Consider the following 6739-nt stretch of genomic DNA (forward strand, 5'->3'; position numbering starts at 1 on the left):
CAACAAAATGAACAGACCTTCTTCTCCAGAGCATGTTGTGCCTTGTTCACATGTCATTTTTTCAGGAATTCCCAACAGCTGCTTCAGTAAAGGTAGGTCTTTCTTGGCAAACCGTAATTCAGTCCTGCATTCCTCGTCATCCAAAGCATCAACATTAAAGGACTCGAATTTCCAATAAGGGAATAGCGGTTTCGACCAGTTGTAATCGTACAATAAAATAAAGTCAGCATCAGATATATATCGTTGAGCTCGCGTAAAAACTAAAGCATCACGAACAGATTGCAAACTCATTTTGTCCAAACCAATGTCTAAATTGTCATGAACCGTTGATAAAAAAACAAATACAGCAAATATCACGAGAGCATTTAACGCTATTTAACGACTGAAATTTTATTTTAAAAACATCTTTGGGGACAATCTTAAAGGTAACATGGAAATAAAAATAAATATTTTTTTGGTAAATTTTAGTTTTTATATATTATATTCAGTTTCATTGACAATCCGTAGATACTCATTGCATTAGTTCATAACATACATATACAGCTTTCATTATATATTTAAACTCTGTTTATGGTAAACCTTTTGTTCATCATCCTTTACTTGAAATAAATTTAACACACAAGTATTCGGTAATAAAAATGCATTTTCCAAACCAAAAAAATATCCCACGTACTCTTGACGTCCTATATAAAAATCTAAATCTCTTTTTGTCAACAACACGACGACGTCCTCGAACCAGATCTCGCGTAATATTTTGACGTACTCTTGGCGTTCCCGTCCTCTATCTAAATCTGTCTTATAATGTGAACAATCATTGTAGAATCACTGCGTGAAGTAGAGATTACTCAATCCCTGGAAAGGAAAACCCGAAGACAACCTGAAGATCAATCATTTTTTACGTTGCATTTTTTGATAAACCTTTAACTTGGAGGCTCCGGCATCATCCCAGACGCCGGCATCATCAGAGACACCGACATCATCAGAGACACCGGCATCATCAGAGACACCGGCATCATCAGAGACACCGTCATCATCAGACACACCGGCATCATCAGACACACCGGGATCATCAGAAGCACCGTCATTATCAGAGACACCGTCATCATCAGAGACACCAAAGGCGGACACGGAGACGGAATGTGATGGAAAAAGTCAGGGAACGGCGCCAGGTTTGTGCACGCGGCAAAGGATAAATATAATTCATCGTTTTAGTAACTGAAATACACCTCTAAATACGATAAATATCAACCACTTTCTAAGTGAATGAAATTCATTTTGAAGTCAGCTGAACTTTGAGCTTTATGTTTCGCTACTACAAGGAATTAATCCTATATATTACCTTCCATTAACACCAGGTTACCAACAATCTTGGGGTCGTCCTGTGAGTATCGCAACATTGATCCTTTTAGACGGCAAAACGACTCACGTATTATTCATATACATCCAGGAATTTCTTTCCGTAAGTCCATGGAGCGATAGGGCTAAAACTTTTTATCATTATTTTAGTTTTTTCTACAACTCAACCATATCTACAAAACTCAGAAACCTCTTAACGAAAACATCAAGTTCTTTGTTGAGGTCAGTATCAGCATAGCCATATATAGGCATGCAGCCCAGAAATGTTTTTGTTTTTGTGCTAGCATTTCAAAAGCTGTTTTATCGTTAGTGTCATACAGAAATTTATCTTATTTTTCTAGAGCGTTTATTCACTGATGTACCCAGCTGATGTACGCTTAGTTCAAACACTAATAGCCAAACTATTCAGGGTCAGTGTCATATATATATTCACCTTTTTGGCTTTTAGTTGTGAAAATAAATCTCAATTTCTTATATACATTTGCTGTTTTACATTATCTCAATTTCTCATTGAAAACTGTTTCAAATACTGTATTTTAGATCCTGAACAACAACTTTAAGCAACCCTGGATGGTAAGCTATTATTACGCTGTTCTTACTGCAGATCTGAATGAAAAAAAGCCATTGTAATTATGACACCACAGTAATATAGGAAGCCATTTCAGCCTGAAACACGGCTGAGTTTAAATTAAACGACTCTCTTTTGATGCATCTCTGGAATTCATAAAAAAAACTTTTCACCTCATGCAGAAATCTGTAGATCAAATAATTTGTTTTCCGGTCAAAAACCTACAAATTTAAGCGTTTTCAACAAGTCTCATTTGAACAAGTGAAAGAATGCACTGTATTCTAACAATTTTTACTTATTATTGCAGCCAGCAACGCAGCCTCAAACAACATCAGAGGCAAACTATACATCAGTACACCCACGCTTCCCAATGCGCTGTAGACACAGCAGAAGAGAGAAAAAAAGATCCAAACCATATCACCGTAAAGCAAAACCAACAGCCGAACACCTCAGCAAAGACACCACAGGCTTTTGGAACACCTGCAGTCAACAAACCACAGAAACTTGGAACAACAGCCCAAAACCCAATTGGTGCCCAACATCCAAGCCATTTGTTGACAGGAGTAAACGGAAAAACAGGAGTCGCGGCTGTGGCTACCAACCATACAATGTAGATAAAAAAAATGGGTAAAAACTTAATTACGATGATAATTTAATAATTTTACACTTCTAATATTTTATAGAATCAAAATAATCTAAATATATGTATGTTGTATCACTTAAAAATTCTACCTTATTACTTATTAAATCCCACGACATGTCATACATGAAAGGGAAAGGCGATTAATGTTTGTTAATGGCCGAAAATTATATTTACTCAGGCGTCTTGTGGCGAAAATCATTCACTAATCCCTGTCATGCTATTGATATTCCTATTTTTACAGCTATTTCTATATGCATATCTCTAAACTCATTGAAGCCTTGCGTAACAGTACGTTAATACTAACAAGCGGGTCGGAGTCATCTTTACATAAAGCAAATCTTTACATAGAGAAGTTCGTGAAGAACTTGAATATAGACATCCATGTTGACTTATAGTAAAAACGTTCGAATACTAAAATCGATTTAGAAATTTAAGCTATACTGATGAAAGACGATACACAAACGTGCATGCAGTAATTTAGGATTATAATTTTGATGTTGGAAGGAACTCCTTAATGAAACATCGATAACAACCAGATGTCCCTTTTGTGAACTAAAACTTCTCGTTGGACGAACTGATTGGCCTTTGGAAGCCAAACGTCTCTGGCACAACTAGCCGTCAAATGAAACGGGTATCAAAAGGAAACGGGAGGGCGCCCAAAGCAGGGCAGGAAAGATAAAGACAAAGACACCAAACAAGAAGAAATTGCTTGATTCGTCCGCGTTATTGGCAGGGCAGGAAATAATTCGGAACACTCCATTTGGAAACGTATTCCCAACATCGACATGCAGCGATAACAGTACCAAACATGATTCGTCGAGTCAGATTCCACAAAACCAGCCGTCCCCTGGAATCAGCCATTCGCGTACGTATAGGAAAATGCATGAGTTGCAGGTACCCAGAAATGTTTCGAAAGAGTCTGAAGCCGGGATGGCGTCCACTAGCTTTGTCGTTAAGACGAAAAGACAACGGGCAGTACATGCCCTCTCTTAACAGCAAGAGTCTTATCGAAATGAAATGCACCGTGAGAGAACAAAATGGGAAAAGATCTACAGGAAGCGTCGTCAGAACAGCATTAACTATGCTCGATGATTTCGGCACCGAAGTGGATTATGCTACTGGCATCTATTCACCCATTAATTCTGCATCCAGGTTGGACGACTCTGGTATATGTCTGACTGATTTTGAAGAGCCAGAGGCACTGACTGGAGTGTTTGAGATATAGAAGCAGACTTCGATCGTTTAAGAAATAAAGTAACCAAATTAGAAAAGGAAAACGAATCATTTACCTGGTTAATATCAGGAACTGTTGTTAATATTCTTTAACCAGGACTTCCTGGTATATTTAACAAGACTTGGTTAGGTGGTATACTGACACTTTATCTGGTTACACTTTACCAGCTAGGGGACCAAACTGGGAGTACTCCTTTTTATAGTTATGACCAATAACCTGCTCTCCGAATGGAACCTGCGTACTAAATTTGTTGACGATACGTTTGCTTTGGAGATTATCCCAAGAAACTCTATTAGTCTTTTAAACCATGCTGCATCCGATATACATAATTTTGCTATGAATCATAACATGAAGTTAAATCCCACTAAATGCAAAGAGATGCTCATAAATTTTCTACACATCTCAAACTTCTTACTCCATCCGATTAAACTTAAAAACACTGTTATCGAGCGCATGTTCAATGTTCATTTAAAAAGGTTCAATGTTCACTTTGAGGAAAAAGAACTATTAACGAGTATTGTTAAACATTGGCACAAACGGTTTCGCTGATTCACAAATGGTTTCACATTTTGCTCGGATGAGAATGCTAACAATCGTTTTTCATGGAGCGTCGAGATGGTAAAAGATATGTTATATAGAGTATAAAACTCAGATAGACTATCAAAATGTAGATTTCAATGCAGACAAGGCGAAACAATGCCAAGCTGTTCGGAAGATATTAGCTGCAAAGTATGCCGAAGATGTTCCTCTTTCGGTCCAGTTGAAATAGAGCCGATTCGTGAAGAGGAAGCCACCAGAACCTGTCAAGCAACCGATTCTGCTCTCCCGAAGCACCCTTTTACCGACCTCGTAATTCGGGAGAGCCACGAAACTGTCCATCACAATGGTATTTTATCAAACTTAAACTGTGTTCGCGAAAGATATTGGATTCTTACGGGGCGTGAAGCCGCGAAACGAATAGTACGAATGTGTGTGACCTGTAAAAGGCTTGAAGGCAAACCTCCGTTGCCTTTGTGTCGAGTAAGTGACCAGCCACCGTTCAGCAATACAGCTAGGTATTGACTTTGCTGGTCCACTCTACGCTACTACCACCCAAACTACCCAGAAGGTTTATATATGTATATTTAATTGCGCTTCTACCCGTGCTATACTCGGTGATAGTTTGTCAGTTCCGTCCCTCCTGCAAGCCTTTAGAAGATTTTCTGCCAGACGAGGGCTCCCTTTCCGAGTTTTAAGCGGTAATGCCGAAACCTTCAACTGTGCCTCCAAGGAAATAAAGAAAATTCTACGTTCCACAGAAGTTCAACGAGAACTGGAAAAAACAGGCGTCCTTTGGGAATTTATCATTGAGAAAGTCCCATGGAATCGATGCACGAGACGATGTTTAAAAAAGAGCCTTGGAACGACCTCCTTAGACTTTGAAGCCTTAAGAACATTGTTAGTAGAGATTGAAACAACGATTAACAATCGACCCCTCACATATTTATATGATGATCAAGAAGAGATTTCGTATCCACTTACTCCATCGCAACTCATTTATGGGAGACAAATCCGAAACCTAACTGTGAGTGCAAACAGCAACGAAGGAAAAGTCCTTTAGAGTTTTTCACAGGGAAAACAAGTAGAAGAAATAACCTCAGAGTATTTGGTTGCACAGTCTATGTAAAGAGAAGAAAGGTGAACATACGAAAGCTCGATTCCAGATCAGTGAAAGCAAAGTTTATTGGCTACGACAGCAAGAGCACAGCCTACGTACTACAAGAGCTCGCAACAAAGAAAATCAGTAACAATGCAACAGTATATTAGAAGAAACATTGATATTGAGGGACGTAGATAATTACGGACACGTGACCGAGAAACATTTCAGATACGTTGACAATATGTCGTCTTTGTTTTGAATACATGTTTGTACATTGTAAGTGAAATAAACCATTAAAGTTAACACTATCTGTGTTGTCTCCCGAGGCGGCGGGCTCGTGTTTGAAAGAACTTTAAATCGGCATGTGCTCAGGCACATTGCAATTATTTTATCCAAAAAGTGTCATTGTTCATTTCAGTTGCATGCCTTTAATTTGCCTAGAAAACAGAGCTCACCAGTCCTATAAGGGTTTTTAGTTGAAACAGAAGCGATAAAGGAGTTATTTGCTGTAGCGAATAATAAGTTTATTGCTTGCGTGCATTATTATTAGTTTATTTGTAGATAACGTTATAGGTATTTATAATATAAGTATGATATAACGAGCAATTTGATTGGCTACCGCGCGTGCATTGTGAGGCCATAATGCACGCTTCTGGCTTTTGAAGTTTTTGTTGCTAAGCAACATCTTAAATAATATGTAAGGAGAATTTTATTATTGATCAAATAGATAAATTTTGTTGTTGCCCTATAATTTCTTCTTATATTATAAAAGAATTAAAAAAGCTCGTCGCGTGCCTTTATGGTGTAATAATGCACTCGGGGAAATGTTGGAAGAATACTCGAGAAGCTTGTAAAACACTCGGCTACGCCTCGTGTTTTACAAGCTTCTCTCGTATTCTCCCAACATTCCACCATCGTGCATTATTACACCATAAAGGCACGCGACTCGTTTTTTAATTCTTAAATATAGGGTAGCGCACGCGTAGAGCAATGGAGGGAAACTCGTTTGTAAACTGGCCTATCTTGATTTGAGTACAGGGAAACTTTGTTACGTTTTGGAGAATGTGCTCTCTTGATTTATTCCTAGCGGAATTAAATGTTGTTCTGGACTCACTGACAGTTTGATCTACTGTATGCAGAGCTCTAGCTATTTGTTGTGCTTATTAATGTAACAACTTTAGAAAGAAATGAAAATCTAATAAAATATTATCAACAGAAATGCGACCAATTCATAATAGTTGTGCCAAAAGAATTGCATATATTCTCTTGCACTACAAATGAATTGAAGTACAATGCTTC

The 6739-nt window shown here is 38.1% G+C and overlaps 1 long non-coding RNA gene across 1 annotated transcript; it reads left to right on the plus strand.

The window, feature by feature from the left end:
* Positions 1-1459: 1459 nt before the first annotated feature.
* LOC114536485 lies at positions 1460-2634 on the plus strand. Its single transcript, XR_003688452.1, has 4 exons — positions 1460-1578; positions 1698-1766; positions 1897-1929; positions 2232-2634. It is a non-coding gene; the product is annotated as an uncharacterized LOC114536485 (long non-coding RNA).
* Positions 2635-6739: the final 4105 nt, after the last annotated feature.

This window comes from Dendronephthya gigantea, unplaced genomic scaffold, assembly GCF_004324835.1.
Source record: "Dendronephthya gigantea isolate DGI-Jeju-01 unplaced genomic scaffold, DenGig_1.0 000137F, whole genome shotgun sequence".
NCBI classification, from domain to species: Eukaryota; Metazoa; Cnidaria; class Anthozoa; order Malacalcyonacea; family Nephtheidae; genus Dendronephthya; species Dendronephthya gigantea.